This window comes from Manis pentadactyla, chromosome 6 (genome assembly GCF_030020395.1).
Source record: "Manis pentadactyla isolate mManPen7 chromosome 6, mManPen7.hap1, whole genome shotgun sequence".
NCBI classification, from domain to species: domain Eukaryota; kingdom Metazoa; phylum Chordata; class Mammalia; order Pholidota; family Manidae; genus Manis; species Manis pentadactyla.
Genome location: NC_080024.1, coordinates 135474326 through 135498915, shown reverse-complemented (window position 1 = coordinate 135498915; position 24590 = coordinate 135474326). Strand labels below are relative to the sequence as shown.

At 39.0% G+C, this 24590-nt stretch overlaps 1 protein-coding gene across 4 annotated transcripts in view; it reads left to right on the top strand.

Moving 5' to 3' along the window:
- The window catches only part of DYM (dymeclin), a 439846-nt gene that overhangs the window by 72233 nt on the left and 343023 nt on the right, over nt 1-24590 (top strand). The gene's annotated exons all lie outside the window — the stretch shown is intronic.

Sequence of the window (24590 nt, the reverse complement as noted above, 5' to 3'; positions counted from 1 at the left end):
AGAAGTATTGTCAAGGACAGTTTTATGGTGCTGAGGTGTGTATTCTTTTCCTGAAGATAAAGGGAAAGGTTACCATTTTTCTGATACTGCTAATGTTGTTTTTTGTTTTTTTTTTTTTTGCCCTCCAGTAGTTAGGAGGGCCTGTAGTTTTTAAGATCAGCTGCTGGTGTTTCATTCAATAGCATTAAAACTTACAACCTGCCAAGTAGTGGGGCAGAATGAAATTCTTAACAAATAAAATATGGCAAATACAGTATTTTGCATCTACACATCACAGGGACTTAGCTCTTTCTGAGGCAAAGGCAGTGTTGCTCCTGTGTTTCCTGGGTTCATTTTTCAAAACAGATCTGTGTCCTCATCAGGCTTTTTTACCCATATAGAGCTTTATATCTTGATTTTGTGTTTAAAAGATGAACTGTTTACTACTTTGATAATGACCTTCTATATTTGTTAAATATATACTGATGTTGAAATAGCACTTTTAATCAGACTTGTGTCTTGCATGTGTTAGTTTTGTTAATGCTGGACTTTGTTTCTGTAGTATCAGCAGTACCTAAACAGTCCTGCTTGGTGAGTTGCAGACCTTCCAGGAAAGTTGAGCATAAAGAATGGAGTGAATGTTTATCCCCATAGGGCCTGAGAGTATAGTCCAGCCAGCACCTGCACAGCTAACACTTTGTTTTGAATGTCATAAAAATTATGCCTACTGTATGTACTTTAACATGATACCATGTTTATTTAAGTAAAAACTTATTTTCATTACTTACCATCGAGTAAATTGATGCACTTCAGAGATATACTGTGTTTATTTTGGGGACAAATAGTCTCCCAGAATACTTAGTAACTCCACCCCCCAACCCCACCTCCACCAAGTTTGAGAAGCATGGTTTTGTACATCCTAGGTAACCTCAAGTAAGAGCACTGTAAAAATGACACCTTTCAGTAATGGGCCACATTATCGAAATGGTTGTCTCACTGAAAAAGCCATCTGTGAGATGTGTTGATTGCTGATTCTGCCCTGTACTGACAAACTGTCCTTTTTTTTTTTTTTTAATATAGTGTTAGCAATTCAGGATTTTGTGTATGCTCTTTCATTTTCTTCTTTTCATTTAGAATTGAGCCTACTGTTTATCTACCAAACTTAAGCCCAATGACTGTCTTTGTAAGGTTTAAGACCTGCTGTTTTTGGCATGTGGAATTACTTTCATCTAAGTCTTACATGTTATTAGTTTGAGATTTCTACTTATCAGTGGTATAGGCACTTTTTACATTTTCTGCCAATATCTTTTTACAATTTTCAATGTCTTTATACAGTTGATAAAATTAAATGGTTACACAGGTACTGTTGAATGGGAAGAAATGGAATCTCACTATGCAGTAGTTGAAAACATCCATTTCTCAGCTAACGTATGACTATCTGAATTGGGTGTGTGAAAGGATAGAGAATATAGAGTAGTACAGATTGTTTGAAGGTTGAATTGACACAAGTACATGACGATCTACAAACAATTGTGCAAAGTCAAGTGGAGGCATTTTAGGACTGTTGGGTTACTATGGTATGCAGAATCTTGTCTTTATTCCAGTTATTGTAATAATGCTATGATCAGAGGATGTTGCTGGAATACTCAGTGAAACTTCTTTGTGAGGGTAATGTCAATCTCAGTAAGCTCTCAGTTTGTAAGTGGAATTTGTGAGGATTTCATATTTGAACATTTTCCCATAGGCTGTGTAATGCAGTAGTAAATCATTTGCTAGAATTTGTATCATTATGCAAAGATAGCTCTTTCAGCTATTGTGTGCCTTTGAGAATAGTCAAAGGGGACAAAGCCAGCCCTAGACAAACTTATTTCCATTTTCCCTTCACCTTCACCTTCAGTGTGAGTTTTTCCTTCTGTTGGTATCATGTCCCATTCTTGCCTGATATTTATTTTACATTTTTATCTCACAGATCCAGTATTTTAAGTCCTTAGGGGTGTATGTTTGTTTCTGCAAACACTTATGGTGGCTTGTTCCATGGGTGTTTCATGATGTTGATTGTCAGTTTTTGTTTGTTTGGTCTTAATGTCACACCCCAGATTAGGGAAGGATTTGCATTGGCTTCTGAAGGAGTCCAGGGGCTGTACCACCTGAGTGCGCTTAAGCTTCCTTTAAAGGTTCTTCTCTTAATGTGGTATCTCAGGTTCAGCTTCCCAGGGGCAAGGCTGAAGGCTTAGCCTCCTGGTGGCAGGCTTCCTGTTGGCATTCATCTTCAGGGTCATCCTACCCTTAGAGTTTGCATAGTGCCCAGTATTTTACTCTGGATTCAAGCCACAGTTTGTTCGTTTGTGGTGGTTCTTTTTAGTTATGGTGCTGGGGTCCTTGGAGATTTCCTTTACTTTCTGGAAGCCCGTCAATGCACTAAAAAGTATACTTCTGCCAAGAACTAGTTGTTTTGTACAGGAGGGCTCTTTGGGGTAACTATCCCATTATGCTGTTGCCAGTGAAAGTCAGTTATAGTTTCTTTACAAATATTTTTTTTAATTTTTGAAATGAGGGAAAGAGGCCTTTAGAGATTGATACTAAAGATAGAAGCAAAAAAGTGGGAGGGGAAGGAATTCCACTTCTAGGAATTTACCCTAAGAATGCAGCAGCCCAGTTTGAAAAAGACAGATGCTCCCCTATGTTTATCACAGCACTATTTACAATAGCCAAGAAATGGAAGCAACCTAAGTGTCCATCAGTACATGAATGGATAAAGAAGATGTGGTACATATACACAATGGAATATTATTCAGCCATAAGAAGAAAACAACATGGGTGGAGCTAGAGGGTATTATGCTCAGTGAAATAAGCCAGGTGGAGAAAGACAAGTACCAAATGATTTTACTTATATGTGGAGTCTAAGAACAAAGAAAAACTGAGGGAACAAAACAGCAGCAGAATCACAGAACCCAAGAATGGACTAACAGTTATCAAAGGGAAAGGGACTGGGGAGGATAGGTGGGAAGGGAGGGATAAGGGCAGGGAAAAAGAAAGGGAGCATTAAGATTAGCATGTATAATGTGTGTGGGGGGGGGCATGGGGAGGGCCATACAACACAGAGAAGACAAGTAGTGATTCCACAGCATCTTACTATACTGATGGACAATGACTGTAATGGGGTTTGTGGGGGGTACTTGGTGAAGGGGGAGCCTAGTAAACATAATATTCTTCTTGTAATTGTAGATTAATGATACCAAAAAAAAAAAAAGTGGGAGGGTAGGGGAAGGAAGAAATTGGAAGGAAGGTTTAGGGAAGTAGGAGGCAGTGCATCAAGAGCCCAGAGGGAGCATGGGGGTTTCCCTCGGAAGAGCAGACCAGCTGTGCGCCGAGTGGGCAGCTGTGTGGACACGGAGGGGAAGGAGGGAAAGGAGGAGGCACAACATCTGTGGAGGGCTGAGGAGAGCAAGATATGTGGGTCTGAGGAGCATGGTAACCAGTTAGCTCCACTCTGGAGAGTAGAAAAGGGAATAGGGGCTTGACAAGTCCAGGTAAAGGTTTGCTTAAGTACATTTATAAAATAGTCAAATGTAAATTTATTTAAAAAACTCATTTATTTAGTGAGACTTGCTCTCCTAGTAGATTGAACATGCATGCTTATCTTTGCTTTCTCCTGAAACCCCAGTAAAATATCAGAAAAGGGACTTTAAAAAAGTCGTGGGTTTATTATTAGGTTAGAAGAGGAAAAGGCAGCACAATGTTAATAACATTTTGCAAGTCGGAAATTGAATAATGGTGAATTTAATTGATTGGTGAATGCTGGAGGCTAAATGGCTTTACCGTTGGAGAACTCCAGAAAAAAGCCAGTTCTTGCCATAGAACCTTGGGAACACTTAGGAAGAATTGAAATGCCAGGTGTTTCTGAAGGCAGACAACCAAGAGGACTGATTGGAAGGAGTTCTATGCCCAGATCCTCTCCTTGGCCATGCAGTCATGAGACACTTACCCGTCCCTTCCCAGGTTAATGCTAGATTCTGTTTCCTGTAGAGTCTGAATCAGTAGGGCTTCCTGTGTGAGCTCTCAGGTCAGTGGAGGGGGCATGCTGGGACGAGGGCTAGGATAAAAGGCTCCAAATGGAGTGCAGCATGTTGACTTGGCGCCTAGAGTGGGATTTTACCCACTTCATTCCCTTCCTGCCAGAAGAGTAGTGGATACTTTTCTGGAGAACGTGAACCAAAACCAGGAAAGACTTAGAGATACTGACATTTGGGTGTCCCTCACGAAACAGCTTGGAACCCTTTAGTGGGAACTACACTTGGCAGGCTGTTTTGTACCATCAGCATCTGCCTCCTCCTGGCAGGTAAATGGAAAACTAAGGATCCTAAATAGTTGAAAAAAAAACCTTCCAATTTGTGAGAGAGCAAAACAAATGGAAGAACAAAATTATATGAGATAGGGTATTTGTGGAAATTAAAAAAAAAATCAGATCATAATCACACCTCTCTAACACAATCAATTTCGTCTGTATTCCCCTCTGGCTGAAAGCCTTTCTGAAACTCCTTGGAATTACTTTCAAAATCCATTGTATATTTTACTAATGCAGTGGAAGTAAATCTCTCCTTTGAAATTGGCTTTGATGTTTTTCAGGTAGCCAAGGAGCTCGGCTCCCATGGCAGCAGGTTTCGTGCCTCTCTTGTCTCTGCTTGAGCTGTCCCTAGGGCCTGGGTCAAGCTGTAGCTCAGGGTAACCCTGAAATTGTGTAGTGTGTGGGTGAGTGAGTCGTTTCTGTTTTATTTTTGTCTTAATGTAAAACTTAACAGTTTGATTTCAATAGTTACAGGGAAGTAATATAAAAATAAACCAATTGCTGAAAAAATGTGACTAAGAAAAAATAGTGGGGATTTACTCCTTCAAAATATTTAGCATATAAGACTTGTAATCTGTCTTTGCAGAAAAATAGAAGTGCTTCTAGGACTCCTAAATTGTTTGGTCATATAATTGGTGATATTGTTTTGTGATGTTTCTTTTCTCCCTTTATGTTATCAGTCGAACACAATCAATTAAGCTTTACTAATAGGCAGTTCCCTGATTTCAAACTGTATTATAAAGCCATAGTAATTAAAATAGTGTGGTATTGACATAAAAATAGATGTACAGATGATTGGAACAGAATAGAGAGCCCAGAAATAAACTGATGCATATGTGGTCAATTAATTTATGATGAAGGAGCCAAGAGTACACATTGGGGAAAGGACAGGCTCTGTAATAAGTGGTGTTGGGGAAACTGGACCATTGTCTTACCATACGCAAAAATTAACTAAAAATGGGTTAAGGACTTGAACATAAGACCTGAAGCCATAAAACTAGAAGGAAACAGGCAGTAAGCTCCTTGACAGAGGTCGTGGTGATAATGTTTGAATCTGATATCAAAAGCACCAGCAATAGCAACAGAAACATAAACAGCAGGTGGGTTACATCAAACTACAGAGCTGTGCCCAGCAAAGGAAACTGTCAGCAGCGTGAAGAGGCAACCTACGGACTGGGAAAATATCTGCAAATCATGTATCTGATAAGGGGCTAATGTTCAAAATAAATGAAAAACCCATTCAACTCAGTAGTACAAAAACAGTCCGATTAAAAAATGGGCATAAGATCTGAGTAGATGTTTTTCCAAAGAAGACACACAGATGACCAAGAAGTAGATGAAAAGATGCGCTGCATCATTAGTCATCAGGGAAATGCAAATCAAAACTACAATGAAATATCACTTCATACCTGTATTATCAAAAAGGCTAAAAATAACAAGTACTGGTGAGGAAGTAGAGAAAAGGGAATCCTTGTGCATTATTGGTAGAAATGTAAAGTGGGGGCAGCCACTATGGAAGACAGTGTGGGGGTTCCTCAAAAAATTAGAACTACCATTTGATTTGGCAATTCCACATGTGGGTGTTTATCTGAAGAACTTTAATTTATCTGAAAAACACTTTAATTTCTGAATACAGCCCCATGTTCATTGCAGCATTATTTACAATAGCCAAGATAGGGAAACAATCTAAGTGTTCATTGATAGATGGGTGGATAAAGATCAGGTATGTGCGTGTGTATGTGTATATATGCATGAAAAATATGTATACACAATGGAGTATTATTCAGCTGTAAGAAAGTGAGGTTTTGCCATTTGCAATAACATGAATAGACCTTGAGGGCATTATGTGTGAAATAAGTCAGAGAAAGGGAACTACCATATGATCCCTCTTATATCTGGAAGCTAAAAAAAATCTATATATAATATACATATAAACATGAAAATGCATAAATTTAAACAAGCCAAGCTCGTGGATGCAGAGAGCAGACTGGTGGTTGCCGGAGGTGGGGGCAGAGGGTAGGAGAAATGGGTGACTTGTTTTAGTTTAAATAAATTGAAAAAAGAATAAAGCTGGAATTTAAGAGGATAATGCTTTCAGTTGGCCTATAATTTATGTATTATGCAATAATAATACTCTATGGTGTATATATATTCTGTACAGGTAGTAGTTGCTCAGTAAAATCTATTTCCAAACTTTCTCTAGTATGCCATGGAGCTGTTTTCTACCCTTTTCTATTGTCCACAGTTGAGAAACTTAGAAGTATACAAAGTGCACATTTTATAATGATACCTGCTAGACTGTATTATCCTGGAGGATAATTAGAAACATTTCCATTCTGCCACAATGGATGTGGACAACCAGAATTATTGCAGCTTTTGTTGGAATATGAGGGACATAGGCTTATACATACTGTAATGCATTAAAATGTAGTATTCTTCTTAGAAGAGTGAGTCCATTTGCTTTTCCTTAATTTATGATTATTTATAGTCTGTTTGATTTTGCTAATTAAAAGTTTAAATATAATTTTTAGTATTTCAAATAATTCCAATGTTAGCTTCACAATTAAAATTGATAATAATGTAGACTCCACTATGATTTTCTGAATATAAGTTTATAGTAAATATAATCTAGCTATGTGTCTTCTATTTTAAGAAAGTCATTGTTGCCCTACACTTCTCAGGTACTCTGGGAACCTGTTTAGGAATATAGTTCTATTCTTTCTTTTTCTTTTTTGTTTTTTTTATTATCCCCTTCTCCCTAAGCCTCAAGAGGTATTTTTTTAAATTAAGGTATCATTGCTATACAATCTTTTTTTTTTTTTTTTTTTTTTTTTTTTAATAATTATTTTTTATTGAAGGGTAGTTGACACACAGTATTACATTACATGAGTTTCAAGTGTACAACACAGTGGTAGAACATTTATATACATAATTCTAGGTTCCAGCTATCACCATACCAGGCTGTTACAATATCTTGACTATATTCCTTATGCTATACATTACATCCCGGTTACTTATTTATTTTACCATTGGAAGTCTCTCCTTTTTTTTTTTTTTTTTTTTTTTGTGAGGGCATCTCTCATATTTATTGATCAAATGGTTGTTAACGACAATAAAATTCTGTATAGGGGAGTCAATTCTCAATGCACAATCATTATTCCACCCCAAGCCTAATTTTTGTCAGTCTCCAATCTTCTGAGGCATAACAAACAAGTTCTTACATGTAGAACAAATTCTTACATAATGAATAAGTTACATAGTGAACAGTACAAGGGCAGTCATCACAGAAACTTTCGGTTTTGCTCATGCATTATGAACTATAAACAGTCAGTTCAAATATGAATACTCATTTGGTTTTTATACTTGATTTATATGTGGATACCACATTTCTCTCTTTATTATTATTATTTTTAATAAAATGCTGAAGTGGTAGGTAGATACAAGATAAAGGTAGAAAACATAGTTTAGTGTTGTAAGAGAGCACATGTAGATGATCAGGTGTGTGCCTGTAGACTATGTGTTAATCCAAGCTAGACCAGGGCAATAAAACATCCACGTATGCAAAGATTTCTCTCAGAACGGGGGGATGAGGTTCTAAGCCTCACCTCTGTTGATCCCCAATTTCTCACCTGATGGCCCCCCTGCGACTGTGCCTGTCTTAGGTTGTTCCTCCCTTGAGGAATCTTACCCGTCTCTGGCTAACCAGTCATCTTCCGGGGCCATACAGGGAAATGTGAAGTTGGTAAGTGAGAGAGAAGCCTTATTGTTTGAAAAAGTTAGCTTTTTACTTCTTTGCATATTTATGCCCTGTGGCTTCTATGCCCAGCATTTGTCTTGAGGTATCTTTACCACTTGGAAGAATTATGATACTCGGTAAATTTGATATGAGGCACGAATTCTATTTAAGGGTTGTAATTAGGAAGGAAGAAGAAAAGCTATAGAAGTAGCAGGCGGAAGAAAACATGGGAAGATTGATTATTTCTTTGATATATCTTCTTGTAGAGTAACTTCAGCATGTATAGGTTTTAAGCTACTACTTAAATTGCACACACACATTAACATAATAGGAGTATAGTTACATAACCAAAGCATATCTGTAATTACCAGCCATCTGCAGTGAAACCAAGAAAACCAGTTAGGCACCTTAGGCATTTGTGAAAACTTATCTATGATATGGTGGATATTGTCCAACTGAACTAGAACAGTCTGAGAGAAATCAGACAAATTAAAACAACCCATTCCTGGGGACTGTTCACATGCCATATGTTCTTTTAACAGTAAATAGTTTTTAGTTGTAAGACTTTGGAGCGCTACAATTTGTACTTCTCCAAATTCTTGGTTGAGTTCCAACATTATAGATCCAGTCCAATTTTGTTGTTTTACTGTATGCACAGGCCAGCTTAGATATCTCCTTCCTCATTCCCATGGCAAGTCCAGGAACTGGTGGGATGAGTGCATCTACAGCTGTAGCAGTGCGTGGATCTTTGTTGGGGTTTTTTGATGATCATCTTCTGGCATGAGTCTTCCAGAGAGTGCAGATGTTGGAAGTTCTTTTTCATATCGTATCTTAGTTCATTTTCGGGGTAGCCCAATTAGGCTTTGATCCTCTGTATAAACACAAACAGACCCTTTGCCTACACTTTTATATGCCCTTTATACCCTTGTGTAGAACTCCTTGGAGGTTACCACACAGGAACTGCCCTTTTTTTTTTTTTTTTTTTGCTATCACTAATCTACACTTACATGACGAATATTATGTTTACTAGGCTCTCCCCTATACCAGGTCTCCCCTATAAACCCCTTTACAGTCACTGTCCATCAGCATAGCAAAATGTTGTAGAATCACTACTTGCCTTCTCTGTGTTGTACAGCCCTCCCTTTTCTCCTACCCCCCCATGCATGTTAATCTTAATACCCCCCTACTTCTCCCCCCCTTATCCCTCCCTACCCACCCATCCTCCCCAGTCCCTTTCCCTTTGGTACCTGTTAGTCCATTCTTGAGTTCTGTGATTCTGCTGCTGTTTTGTTCCTTCAGTTTTTCCTTTGTTCTTATATTCCACAGATAAGTGAAATCATTTGGTATTTCTCTTTCTCCGCTTGGCTTGTTTCACTGAGCATAATACCCTCCAGCTCCATCCATGTTGCTGCAAATGATTGGATTTGCCCTTTTCTTATAGCTGAGTAGTATTCCATTGTGTATATGTACCACATCTTCTTTATCCATTCATCTATTGATGGACATTTAGGTTGCTTCCAATTCTTGGCTATTGTAAATAGTGCTGCGATAAACATAGGGGTGCATCTGTCTTTCTCAAACTTGATTGCTGCATTCTTAGGGTAAATTCCTAGGAGTGCAATTCCTGGGTCAAATGGTAAGTCTGTTTTGAGCATTTTGATGTACCTCCATACTGCTTTCCACAATGGTTGAACTAACTTACATTCCCACCAGCAGTGTAGGAGGGTTCCCCTTTCTCCACAGCCTCGCCAACATTTGTTGTTGTTTGTCTTTTGGATGGCAGCCATCCTTACTGGTGTGAGGTGATACCTCATTGTAGTTTTAATTTGCATTTCTCTGATAATTAGCGATGTGGAGCATCTTTTCATGTGTCTGTTGGCCATCTGTATTTCTTTTTTGGAGAACTGTCTGTTCAGTTCCTCTGCCCATTTTTTAATTGGGTTATTTGTTTTTTGTTTGTTGAGGCGTGAGAGCTCCTTATATATTCTGGACGTCAAGCCTTTATCGGATGTGTCATTTTCAAATATATTCTCCCATACTGTAGGGATCCTTCTTGTTCTATTGATGGTGTCTTTTGCTGTACAGAAGCTTTTCAGCTTAATATAGTCCCACTTACTCATTTTTGCTGTTGTTTTCCTTGCCCGGGGAGATATGTTCAAGAAGAGGTCACTCATGTTTATGTCTAAGAGGTTTTCGCCTATGTTTTCTTCCAAGAGTTTAATGGTTTCATGGCTTACATTCAGGTCTTTGATCCATTTTGAGTTTACTTTTGTATATGGGGTTAGACAATGGTCCAGTTTCATTCTCCTACATGTAGCTGTCCAGTTTTGCCAGCACCACCTGTTGAAGAGACTGTCATTTTGCCATTGTATGTCCATGGCTCCTTTATCAAATATTAATTGACCATATATGTCTGGGTTAATGTCTGGATTCTCTAGTCTGTTCCATTGATCTGTGGCTCTGCTCTTGTGCCAGTACCAAATTGTCTTGATTACTATGGCTTTATAGTAGAGCTTGAAGTTGGGGAGTGAGATCCCCCCTACTTTATTCTTCTTTCTCAGGATTGCTTTGGCTATTCGGGGTCTTTGGTGTTTCCATATGAATTTTTGAATTATTTGTTCCAGTTCATTGAAGAATGTTGCTGGTAGTTTCATAGGGATTGCATCAAATCTGTATATTGCTTTGGGCAGGATGGCCATTTTGACGATATTAATTCTTCCTAGCCACGAGCATGGGATGAGTTTCCATCTGTTAGTGTCCCCTTTAATGTCTCTTAAGAGTGACTTGTAGTTTTCAGAGTATAAGTCTTTCACTTCTTTGGTTAGGTTTATTCCTAGGTATTTTATTTTTTTTGATGCAATTGTGAATGGAGTTGTTTTCCTGATTTCTCTCTCTGTTGGTTCATTGTTAGTATATAGGAAAGCCACAGATTTCTGTGTGTTGATTTTGTATCCTGCAACTTTGCTGTATTCCGATATCAGTTCTAGTAATTTTGGGGTGGAGTCTTTAGGGTTTTTTATGTACAGTATCATGTCATCTGCAAATAGTGACAGTTTAACTTCTTTACCAATCTGGATTCCTTGTATTTCTTTATTTTGTCTGATTGCCGTGGCTAGGACCTCCAGTACTATGTTAAATAACAGTGGGGAGAGTGGGCATCCCTGTCTAGTTCCCGATCTCAGAGGAAATGCTTTCAGCTTCTCGCTGTTCAATATAATGTTGGCTGTGGGTTTATCATAGATGGCCTTTATTATGTTGAGGTACTTGCCCTCTATTCCCATTTTGCTGAGAGTTTTTAACATGAATGGATGTTGAACTTTGTCAAATGCTTTTTCAGCATCTATGGAGATGATCATGTGGTTTTTGTCTTTCTTTTTGTTGATGTGGTGGATGATGTTGATGGACTTTCGAATGTTGTACCATCCTTGCATCCCTGGAATGAATCCCACTTGGTCATGGTGTATGATCCTTTTGATGTATTTTTGAATTCGGTTTGCTAATATTTTGTTGAGTATTTTTGCATCTACGTTCATCAGGGATATTGGTCTGTAGTTTTCTTTTTTGGTGGGGTCTTTGCCTGGTTTTGGTATTAGGGTGATGTTAGCTTCATAGAATGAGTTTGGGAGTATCCCCTCCTCCTCTATTTTTTGGAAAACTTTAAGGAGAATGGGTATTATGTCTTCCCTGTATGTCTGATAAAATTCCGAGGTAAATCCATCTGGCCCGGGGATTTTGTTCTTTGGTAGTTTTTTGATTACCTCTTCAATTTCGTTGCTGGTAATTGGTCTGTTTAGATTTTCTGTTTCTTCCTGGGTCAATCTTGGAAGGTTATATTTTTCTAGGAAGTTGTCCATTTCTCCTAGGTTTCCCAGCTTGTTAGCATATAGGTTTTCATAGTATTCTCCAATAATTCTTTGCATTTCCGTGGGGTCCGTCGTGATTTTTCCTTTCTCGTTTCTGATACTGTTGATTTGTGTTGATTCTCTTTTCTTCTTAATAAGTCTGGCTAGAGGCTTATCTATTTTGTTTATTTTCTCGAAGAACCAGCTCTTGGTTTCATTGATTTTTGCTATTGTTTTATTCTTCTCAATTTTATTTATTTCTTCTCTGATCTTTATTATGTCCCTCCTTCTGCTGACCTTAGGCCTCATCTGTTCTTCTTTTTCCAATTTCGATAATTGTGACATTAGACCATTCATTTGGGATTGCTCTTCCTTTTTTAAATATGCTTGGATTGCTATATACTTTCCTCTTAAGACTGCTTTTGCTGTGTCCCACAGAAGTTGGGGCTTAGTGTTGTTGTTGTCATTTGTTTCCATATATTGCTGGATCTCCATTTTGATTTGGTCATTGATCCATTGATTATTTAGGAGCGTGTTGTTAAGCCTCCATGTGTTTGTGAGCCTCTTTGCTTTCTTTGTACAGTTTATTTCTAGTTTTATGCCTTTGTGGTCTGAAAAGTTGGTTGGTAGGATTTCAATCTTTTGGAATTTTCTGAGGCTCTTTTTGTGGCCTAGTATGTGGTCTATTCTGGAGAATGTTCCATGTGCACTTGAGAAGAATGTATATCCCGCTGCTTTTGGATGTAGAGTTCTATAGATGTCTATTAGGTCCATCTGCTCTACTGTGTTGTTCAGTGCTTCCGTGTCCTTACTTATTTTCTGCCCAGTGGATCTATCCTTTGGGGTGAGTGGTGTGTTGAAGTCTCCTAGAATGAATGCATTGCAGTCTATATCCCCCTTTAGTTCTGTTAGTATTTGTTTCACATATGCTGGTGCTCCTGTGTTGGGTGCATATATATTTAGAATGGTTATATCCTCTTGTTGGACTGAGCCCTTTATCATTATGTAGTGTCCTTCTTTATCTCTTGTTACTTTCTTTGTTTTGAAGTCTATTTTGTCTGATATTAGTACTGCAACCCCTGCTTTCTTCTCACTGTTGTTTGCTTGAAATATGTTTTTCCATCCCTTGACTTTTAGTCTGTACATGTCTTTGGGTTTGAGGTGAGTTTCTTGTAAGCAGCATATAGATGGGTCTTGCTTTTTTATCCATTCTGTTACTCTGTGTCTTTTGATTGGTGCATTCAACCCATTAACATTTAGGGTGACTATTGAAAGATATGTACTTATTGCCATTGCAGGCTTTAAATTCGTGGTTACCAAAGGTTCAAGGTTAGCCTCTTTAGTATCTTACTGCCTAACTTAGCTCGCTTATTGAGCTGTTATATACACTGTCTGGAGATTCTTTTCTTCTCTCCCTTCTTGTTCCTCCTCCTCGATTCTTCATATGTTGGGTGTTTTGTGCTGTGCTCTTTCTAGGAGTGCTCCCATCTAGAGCAGTCCCTGTAAGATGTTCTGTAGAGGTGGTTTGTGGAAAGCAAATTCCCTCAGCTTTTGTTTGTCTGGGAATTGTTTAATCCCACCGTCATATTTGAATGATAGTCGTGCTGGATACAGTATCCTTGGTTCAAGGCCCTTCTGTTTCATTGTATTAAATATATCATGCCATTCTCTTCTGGCCTGTAGGGTTTCTGTTGAGAAATCTGACGTTAGCCTGATGGGTTTCCCTTTATAGGTGACCTTTTTCTCTCTAGCTGCCTTTAACACTCTTTCCTTGTCCTTGATCTTTGCCATTTTAATTATTATGTGTCTTGGTGTTGCCCTTCTTGGATCCTTTCTGTTGGGGGTTCTGTGTATTTCCGTGGTCTGTTTGATTACTTCCTCCCCCAGTGTGGGGAAGTTTTCAGCAATTATTTCTTCTAAGATACTTTCCATCTCTTTGCCTCTCTCTTCTTCTTCTGGGACCCCTATAATATGGATATTGCTCCTTTTAGATTGGTCACACAGTTCTCTTAATATTGTTTCATTCCTGGAGATCCTTTTGTCTCTCTCTATGTCAGCTTCTATGCGTTCCTGTTCTCTGATTTCAATTCCATCAATGGCCTCTTGCATTCTATCCATTCTGCTTATAAACCCTTCCAGAGTTTGTTTCATTTCTGCGATCTCCTTTCTGGCATCTGTGATCTCTTTCCGGACTTCATCCCATTTTTCTTGCGTATTTCTCTGCATCTCTGTCAGCATGTTTATGATTCTTATTTTGAATTCTTTGTCAGGAAGACTGGTTAGGTCTGTCTCCTTCTCTGGTGTTGTCTCTGTGATCTTTGTCGGCCTGTAGCTTTGCCTTTTCATGGTGATAGGAATAGTCTGCAGAACTGGGTCGAGTGACGGCTGGAAGGACTTCCTTTCTTGTTGGTTTGTGGCCCTCCTCTCCTGGGAGAACAGCGGCCTCTAGTGGCTTGTGCTGCGCAGCTGCGCGCAGACAGGGTTTCTGCTTCCTGCCCGGCTGCTATGGAGTTAATCTACGCTGTTGCTGTGGGCGTGGCCTGGCTCGGGCAGCTACTCCAAAATGGTGGAGTCGCGTTGGAGCAGGAGCTGCTGGGAGGCTATTTATCTCCGTAAGGGGCCTCCCTGCTCCCTGCAGCCCAGGGGTTAGGGTGCCCTGAGATCCCGGGTTCCCTACCTCTGGATTAAGTGACCCGCCCTGCCCCTTTAAGACTTCCAAAAAGCACCCGCCAAAACAAAACAACGACCACAAAAAAAAACAAGAAAAAAAATTTTTTTAATTAAAAAAAAAAAATTTTTTTTTAATTTAAAAAAAAAAGGTGGTCGTTCGTTTTTCTTTATTCTCCGGTGCCAGCCTCAGGCCTCTGCTCACCGGTCTTTCTGCCCTGTTTCCCTAATATTGGGGTCCCTGTCCCTTTAAGACTTCCAAAAAGCGCTCGCCAAAACAAAGCAGCAAAAAAGCAAAAAAAAAAAAAATGGTCGCGCGCTTTTCTTATGTCCTCTGTCGCCCAGCCTCCAGTGCCTGCTCACTGTTCTTGCTGCCCTGTTTTCCCAGTATCGAGGGCCCTGCACTCTGGCCCGGATGGCTGGGGCTGGGTGTTCGGCAGCCCTGGGTTCCATCTCCCTCCCGCTCTGCCCGCTCCTCTCCCGCCGGGAACTGGGGGGAGGGGCGCTCGGCTCCCGCGGGGCCGGGGCTTGTATCTCACCCACTTTGCGAGGCGTTGGGTTCTCTCAGGTGCGGATGTGGTCTGGATATTGTCCTGTGTCCTCTGGTCTTTATTCTAGGAAGGGTTGTCTTTGTTATATTTTCATAGATATATGTTGTTTTGGGAGGAGATTTCTGCTGCTCTACTCACGCCGCCATCTTCCGCCCCCTCCATTGCTATACAATCTTATGAAGGTTTCACATGGGCAACATTGTGGTTACTACATGCAACCATATTATCAAGTCCCCCCCACAAAACCCATTGAAGTCACTGTCCATTAGCATATAAGATGCTATAACAGTCACTGCTTGTCTTTTCTGTGCTATACTGCCTTTCCTGTGCCCCCCTATATTAGGTGTACTAATTATAATACTCCTTAATCTCCTTCTCCCTCCATCCCCATCCACCCTCCCCACACCCTTTCTCTTTGGTAACTGCTAGTCCCTTGGAGTCTGTGAGTCTGCTGCTGTTTTGTTCCTTCCGTTTTTCTTTGTTGTTACACTCCACAAGTGAGTGAAATCACTTGGTACTTTTCTTCTTCCTACCTTATTTCACTGAGCATAATACCCTCTAGCTCCATCCATATTGTTGCAAATGGTAGGATTTGTTTTCTTCTTATGGCTGAATAATATTCCATTGTGTATATGTACTACCTCTTCTGTATCCATTCATCTGGATACAGATGGAAACTTGGTTGATGGAAACTTGGGTTGCTTCCATGTCTTCACTATTAGTGCTGCGATAAACATAGGCGTGCATATGTCTTTTTAAATCTGTGATCCTGTTTTCTTTGGATAAACTCCTAGGAGTGAAATTTCTGGGTCAAATGGTATCTCTATTTTTAGTATTTGAGGAACCTCCATATTGTTCCACAATGGTTGAACTAATTTACATTCCTACCAACAGTGTAGGAGGGTTCCCCTTTCTCTGCATCCTTGCCAGAATTTGTTGCTGCTTGTCTTTTGGATGTTGGCCATCCTGACTGGTGTGAGGTGATATCTCATTGTGGTTTTAATTTGCATTTCCCTGATGATAAGTAATTTGGAGCATCTTTTCATGTGCCTGTTGGCCATCTGAATTTCTTTGGAGAGGTGTCGGCGTCCACCCATTTTTTAATTGGGTTATTTGCTTTTTGGGTGTTGAGGCATGTGAGTTCTTTATATATTTTGGATGTTAACCCCTTGTCTGATATGTCATTTACAAATATATTCTCCCATACTGTAGGATGCCTTTTTGTGCTGCTGATGGTGTCCTTTGCTGTACAGAAGCTTTTCAGCATGATGTAGTCCCATTTATTCATTTTTGCTTTTGTTTCCCTTGCCCGAGGAGATATGTTCATGAAAAATTGTTAATGTCAAGAGATTTTTGCCTATGTTGTCTTCTAAGAGTTTTATGGTTTCATGACTTACATTTAGGTCTTTGATCCTTTTTGAGTTTACTTTTGTTTATGGGGTTAGACAATAATCCAGTTTCATTCTCTTACATGTAGCTGTCCAGTTTTGCCAACACCAGCTGTTGAAGAGGCTGTCATTTCTCCATTGTTTATCCATGGCCCCTTTATTGTATATTAATTAACCATATATGTGTGGGTTAATATCTGGGCTCTTTATTGTTTTCCATTGGTTAGTTCTTGTGCCAATACCAAATTGTTTTGATTACTATGGCTTTGTAGTAGAGCTTAAAGTCGGGGAGCATTATCTCCCCAGCTTTATTATTCCTTCTCAGGATTGCTGTGTTTCTTCAGGGTCTTTTGTGGTTCCATATAAATTTTAGAACTATTGGTTCTAGTTTGTGGAAGAATGCTGTTGGAGTGTTGATAGGGATTGCATTGAATCTGTAGATTGCTTTAGGCTGGATGGCCATTTTGACAATATTAATTTTCTCCTATCCATGAATGAGCACAGGATGTATTTCCATTTATTGGTGTTTCTTTAATTTCTCTTATGAGTGTCTTGTAGTTTTCAGATATAGGTCTTTCACCACCGTGGTTATGTTTATTCCTAGGTATTTTATTCTTTTTGACACAATTGTAAATGGAATTGTTTTCCTGAGTTCTCTTTCTGCTAGTTCATTGTTAGTGTATAGCAATGAAACAGATTTGTGTGTATTCATTTTGTTTCCTGAAACTTTGTTGAATTCAGTTATTAGTTCTAGAAGTTTTGTGGTGAAGTCTTTAGGGTTTTATTATGTACAGTATCATGTCATCTGCAAACAGTGACAGTTTAACTTCTTCCTTACCAATCTGGATGCCTTTTACTTCTTTGTATTGTCTGATTGCCGTGGGTAGGACCTCCAGAAGTATGTTCAATAAAAGTGGGGACAGTGACTATCCTTGTCTTGCTCTCCATCTTAGAGGAAAAGCTTTGAGCTTGTGCTGTTAAGTATGATGTTGGCTGTGGGTTTGTCATGTATGGCCTTTATTATGTTGAGGTACTTTCCCTCTATACCCATTTTGTTAGAGCTTTTATCATGAATGGATGTTGAATTTTGTTGAATGCATTTTCAGCATCTATTGAGATGTTCATGTGATTTTTGTCCTTTTTGTTGATGTGGTGTTTGATGTTGATGGAGTTTCGAATATTGTACCATCCTTGCATGCCTGGAATAAATCACACTGGGTCATGATAGATGATCTTTTTGATATATTTTTGAATTTGGTTTGCTAGTATTTTGTTGAGGATTCTACCTGTCTGTTCAACAGGGATATTGGTCTGTAAGTTCTTTTTGTGGTATCTTTGTCTGGTTTTGGTATTAGAGTGATGCTGGCCTCATAGAATGAATTTGGAAGTATTCCCTTCTCTTCTGCTTTTTGGAAAACTTTAACATGGGTGGATATCAGGTCTTCTGTAAATATTGGATAAAATTCAGTGGTGAAGACATCTGGTCCAGGGATTTTGTTCTTAGGCAGGTTTTTGATTACAAACTCAATTTCATTGCTGGTAATTGGTCTGTTCAGATTTTCTGTTTCTTCCTGGGGCAGTCTTGGAAGGTTGTATTTTTCTAGAAAGTTTTTCATTTCTTCTAGGTTGTCCAATTTGTTAGCATGTAATTTTTCATATTATTCTCTAATATTCTTTGTATTTCTGTGGTGTCCATTTCTCCTTTCTCATTTCCAATTCTGTTTATGTGTATAGACTCTCTTTTTTTCTTGATATGTCTGGGAAGGGGTTTATCTATTTTGTTTATTTTTTCAAAGAACCAGCTCCTGCTTTTATTAATTCTTTTTGTTGTTTTATTCTTCTCAATTTTATTTATTTCTACTCTGATATTTATTATGTCCCTCCCTCCTCCTACTGACTTTGGACCTCATTTGTTCCTCTTCTTCTAGTTTCATTAATTGTAAGTTTAGACTGTTCATTTGGGATTGTTCTTGTTTCTTGAGTTAAGCCTGTATTGCAATATACTTTCCTCTTAGCACGGTCTTCGCTGTGCACCACAGATTTTGTGGTGTTCAGTTACTGTTTTCATTTGTCTCCATATATTGCTTGATCTGTTTTTATTTGGTCATTGATCCATTGATTATTTAGGAGCATGTTGTTAAGCCTCCATGTGTTTGTGGGCTTTTTAATTTTCTTTGCATAATTTATTTAAAATTTCAGACCTTTGTGGTCTGAAAAGGTGGTTGGTACAATTTCAGTCCTGCTGAATTTACTAAGGCTTTTTTTGTGGCCTAGAATATGATCTGTGCTTGAAAATGTTCCATGTGCACTTGAGAAGAATGTGTATACTGTTGGCTTTTGGATGGAGTGTTCTGTAGATGTCTGTTAGGTCCATCTATTCTAATGTGTTGTTCAGTGCCTCTTTCTCCTTACTTATTTTCTGTCTGGTTGATTTGTCCTTTGGAGTGAGTGGTGTGTTGAAATTTCCTAAAATGAATGCTTTGCATTCTGTTTCACCCTTTGATTATGTTAGTATTCGTTTCATATATGTAGGTGCTCCTATGTTGGGTGCATAAATATTTATAATGGTTATGTCCTCTTGTTGGACTGACTCATTTATCATTCTGTAATGTCCTTTGTCTCTGGTTACTTTCTTAGTCTTGAAGTCTGTTTTGTCTGATAAAAGTACTGCAACTCCTGCTTTTTTCTCCCTATTGTTTGCGTGAATATCTTTTTCCATCCCTTCACTTTTAGTCTGTGTGTGTCTTTGGGTTTGAAGTGAGTCTCTTGCAGGGAGCATATAGATGGGGCTTGCTTTTTTATCCATTCTATTACTCTGTGTCTTTTGATTGGTGCATTCACTCCATTTACATTTAGGGTGATTATCAATAGATATGTACTTATTGCCATTGCAGACTTTGGATTCGTGGTTACCAAAGGTTCAAGGGTAGCTTCTTTACTATCTAACTGTCTAACTTAACTCACTTATTACGCTATGCCATATTTTAAACACAGTCTGACGATTCTTTATTTCTTGCCCTTCTTTTTCTTCCTCTTCCACTGTTTATATGTTAGGTGTTTTATTCTGTACTCTTTTGTATTTCCCTTGACTCATTTTGTGGATAGCTGATTTTATTTTGCATTTAGTTAGTAGTTGGTTGGTCTACTTTCTTTGCCGTGGCATCTGTTTCACCTTAGGAACACTTCCATCTAGGGCAGTCCCTTCAAAATACACTGTAGAAATGGTTTGTGGTAGGTAAATTCCCTCTACTTTTGTTTACCTGGAAACTGTTTAATCCCCACTTCAAATTTAAATGATAATCTTGCCATGTAGAGTATTCTTTGTTTGAGGCCTTTCTGTTTCATTGTATTAAATATATCATGTCACTACCTTTTGGCCTGTAAGATTTCTGCTGAGAAGTCTGATAATAGCCTGATGGGTTTTCCTTTGTAGGTGATCTTTGTTATCTCTCTGGCTGCTGTTAATAGTCTGTCCTTGTCCTTGATTTTTGCCATTTTAATTATTATATATTTTGGTTTTCTCTTCCTTAGGTCCCTTGTGTTGGGAGATCTGTGTATGTCATGACCTGAGAGACTATTTCCTCTCCCAGACTGGGGAATTTTTTAGCAGTTATTTCCCCAAAGAGATTTTATATCCCTTTTTCTCTCTCTTCTTCTTGTTCCCCTATAATGTGAATATTGTTCCATTTGGATTGGTCTCACAGTCCTCTTATTATAACCCTTTCATTCCTAGAGGTCCTTTTTTCTCTCGGTGAGTAAGCTTCTTTGTATTCCTGTTCTCTAATTTCTGTTCCATTCACCATCTCCTCTACATCCTCTAATCTGCTTTTAAATCCCGCCATTGTATGTTTCATTTCAGATACTGTATTTTTCAAAGTTTCTGTCTTTTTCTTGAAGTCATCCCTGTGATCTTGAATATTTATCTATAGCTCTATGAGCATGTTTATGATTTTTATTTTGAAATCTTTATTAAGAAGATCGGTTTTTCAGTTTCACTGAGCCCTCTTTATGGTGTTTGAGGGATTTTTCGTCTGAACAAGGTTCTTTTGCCTCTTCGTATTTCTAATGAATAATATGGAATAAATAATAACTTTGTGTAGGCAGTGCCCTCTAGTGCCCAGGAGCTCTACTCTCTGGAGCTGCCCAGCCTTTGGAGTGATGGCGGGGTTTGCAGGTGAGTGGCCCAGGTGTCTTCTGGGAGGAAAGAGCTCTTTCCTGCTTCCTGGCCTCAGTGCATGCTCCACTGCCAGGGCCAGTGGGGTGAGCGTGCAAGGTACAGTCTCTGTGTTATGCCCCTGTAGCTGTGATAGGCTGGGCTGTCCTCGGCTGGCCTGGTGGAATGGCGGGGACAGCAGGTTTGTGAGCCAGTGCTCGCTGGAAGGAAGGGGCGGCAGTCTGTTTTGCAGTGGGGGGGCCTCGGTGCTTTGTTGCCAGCCACGGTGATGGAACACCTGACACTCCTGAAAGTTCTCACCCTTCTGGGCTGAGTGTGCCTGGCTGATTTTGTCCATCCATCCTTTCACCATTTCATCCTTTCATCCTTTTCACAGCAAGCTCTACATAATCCTTACCCCTTTAGCAGCCTCTCACTGTTGGGAAGTTTTTCAGAGCACCCACCTTTCTTTTTTTCCAGAGCAGCCTATTGTGGGTACCTTTTGTCCATAAGCGGGTGAGATCAGTCTGTCTGAGTATTCTGCCTGTCTTTGCTTTCCAACCCCTCTAATAACCAGAGCACTATGTAATGTAGATTCATGCTCTCTGAATAGATCTCCGGGGCTGGGTATTTAGCAGTCCTGGGTTTCCACTCCCTCCCTGGTCCATTTCTCTTTCTCCCACCATTGAGCTCCAATTTGGGGGAGGGCCTGGGTCCCGCCGGATTGTGGCTTTGCTACTTTACCCTTTTCTGTGTGGTCTTCTCTTTTCCCCAGATGTAAGTTGTCTGTTGCAGTCTTCTTTCTGGTTACTTTTTTAGGATTAGTTGTATTTCTTGTATTTTTGTATAATATGTGGTTTTGGTAGGAGATTTCTGCCTCACTTCTCATGCCATCTTTTTTCCCTTCTGTTATTTCTTGATTAAGTTTTTAGTACTTGTATTCGGCACATTATGGTGTTGGGCAGCATGGAGAAATTGGCATCTTGATTTTCTGATGCAGAGAAAACAGTAACAATTATCTCTCTTGTGTTTTAATATTTATGTGTCAACCTGATTTCTATGACCCGTATGTTTCTTTTTTCTGGCTGCTGCTTTGTTTCCCATCTGTGCTGTTTTTACTTCCTTCCTCAAGTGAGTTTTTTTTTTTTTCTTTCTTTTCCCTTCCCCTCTACTCTGATGGAAGGCATTTGATTAACAATAGTATTTTATGTACTATTCTCTGGTTCTCTCCAAAAGGCTGAGACAAGAGTGTTATCTTAACATGTGGTTTTGGATGGGTACTGAATAGAAAGAAATAACAGGTACTGCCACTTGGTTTCAGGTATAGATTATTAGAGCTCTAAGGGAGTATAGATAGCATCTTGTCTCATTTTTGCTTGTCCGTCTGGCAGTGCATATGGGAAACAGAGAAAGTGGGGTTAGGGCTTTAAAGTAAAATAACCCTAAGGATTAGGGGTTTGGATTTCAGTGGCCTTGTTCTGCATAATGCTCATAATAATTGTTATTCGTTGTTTGAGTTTATTTCTAAATTGGATGTTTGGAACAAGGACTTCTGGTATGTGCTGATGAATGTATAACATAATCACTTTGATGTGTGAACTACTGTGTTTTATTTCAGATCTCTCTCCTAACAGGGCTCATAGTACTCACTGACCAGGACTTGTAGTTAAGGCCTTCAGTGAAACATGGGTTGGTTGACTGGAGTTTTTCCAACTTTGTATAGAAACATGTCTTTAAAAACAACATGTAAAATTTTTCCCCTCACCTTTGGAAGTCTGGATTTGGGCTCAAATCTAGGCTCTGCCACCTAACTCTAAGTTACTAACCTTTCTGAGCCACAATTCCTTCGTTTGTGATACAATGATGATGATCGTACCTACTTCTTACTAGTTATTGTCAGGTTTAAAGTGAGGTAAAGTTGAAAATCTTAGCATAATGCCTGTCAAAGGGTAGAGCACTCAGTAAATATTAGCTATTAATATTATCTCAGAGAAGCTAAGATTTAAAATACTTAAATAACAGACTGGAGCTATAAGAGGCAATCTGAAACTCTTCAAGAGAGAGAAACTTTGGGTTTAAAACTTCGCAGTGTAACAAACACACTGAATCTCTGCAAAGCCCTTTGCAAAGAACTTAAATTTACTTTGTCATTGACCTGCACATTTCAAGGGCTTTTTAGATTCCCATTCTGTGAGATATGCATTTAGTGTGTCACTATAATTTTTGGCAGGTGAGTTTATATTTACTTGCTTTTATTATTGAAACTAAGGAAGATATTTGGCCTCATGTGAAAGCTGAGAGATAATACATGCTACTTGGAAAATAATGCAATATGAGTGATTTGTTTAATGTCAAACCTGGTAAGCAGTTACATCTTGTCTCTCTTCACTTGATCTGCAGTTATTTGCTTCTAAATTATCCCCAGAAATAAGAATATGGCATTCTGTAGAAATGTTTTTGTTTTAGTAAATGAAAGCTCTCAGAGATTTCAACTGGAAATTGCTTGGTTTTGTCTTTTGTTTCGTTAGAGCTTTGGCCCTGAAATGTTACATTTTATATGTATGAAATATATTTATCATCATTTTCATTATTCTGTAAAGTTGATAACAAAGCTGTGAATATATTCCTTAATTGATGCAAGCTGTACACTTGGCTGAGGTCATGATTTTGGATGGCACATGGAACTGAGTAAAGAATCCTTTTCATCATTTCAAGATTTTAAAATTAGATATGTTTACATCCCAAAAGGAGAAATCTAACCATGTGTGGATCTTGAGCATTTGTTCTCTTACCTTCTGTAATTAAAAAGCTATGTTGGCTGCTTGGCTTAATAGGGGTATGTCATTACACTGGCCAACTCATTTGGTGTGCAGTGTTCTTTAGGGAATCCATGAGTGATTGGATCTGGTCACTACATTCTGTAAGATGAGCCAAGGAATAACAGTTCAGCAAACATGCATTGAGTATATATTATATTCCAGCAAATCAGCTTGTTGGAATAGGTTGTTAACTCACTTGGGGTAATTTTGGACAGCTTTGGCAATGCGAAGGGTTTGAGTTAGATCCATTCCTTGGGATGTAGCCTTAGACAAATGTTACATGTTTCTTAATCTTACATTCTTTACTAGATGAGCTAAGCCTACTGCTTGTCGAGTGAGATTTAATGTGGTTATCGAACCTGCTTCTTGCTGTGTATTCTTTGTAGCACTGATTGGTGTGTTCAGGGTGACTTAATATTCTCTTCAAGCTTTGCATGCACCTCTCAGAGGGTTACTGTGCCAGTTCTATTTTTAGTGAGGCAGGAAGGAATTTTCTTCATAGTTTCTGAATACCTGGTGATGTGGTCTAGAAAAAAAGAATTGCTAAATTGCTTTTGGCAATTCCAAGTACTTTGATGCCTTGTAAATAACCACTAAATTTGTACTTCAACACCTGGTTCAATTCGGCAAACATATATTAAGTATATGTTATGTGCGAAGCTCTTTGTCAGTGATCACCCTCAAAAAATGCAGAGTCCAGTAGGGCCTGCCTACATGTAGACAGAAATTATGGTGTAGGTAAACTGACATATACAATGAAAGACATGTGCACAAGGTGTAGACACTTAGTAGATGATTATTTTTATTCAGGGTGAGGCAAGAGAATTCGGTTTTGTGGAGGAAATGAAGATTGAGGGTGGTTCAGATGGATGAAGATTGGCTTAAAAAATCCCAGGTTTTTATTGTTGGAGAGCATTCCAGGCAGAGGGAATGTTATTGAGGAGGCCTAAGATGGCATGTAGCAGGTAGCCGGTATTGCTGGCATATGTGAAAGGAGTAATGTGGGAGATGAAGGCCAAAAGAATACAGGGCCTACATCTTGAAGGGTCTGGCATGCTATACTTTGGTGCTTGAAGTTTCTTCTTATATGTAGTAATCAGCATAAAGCAA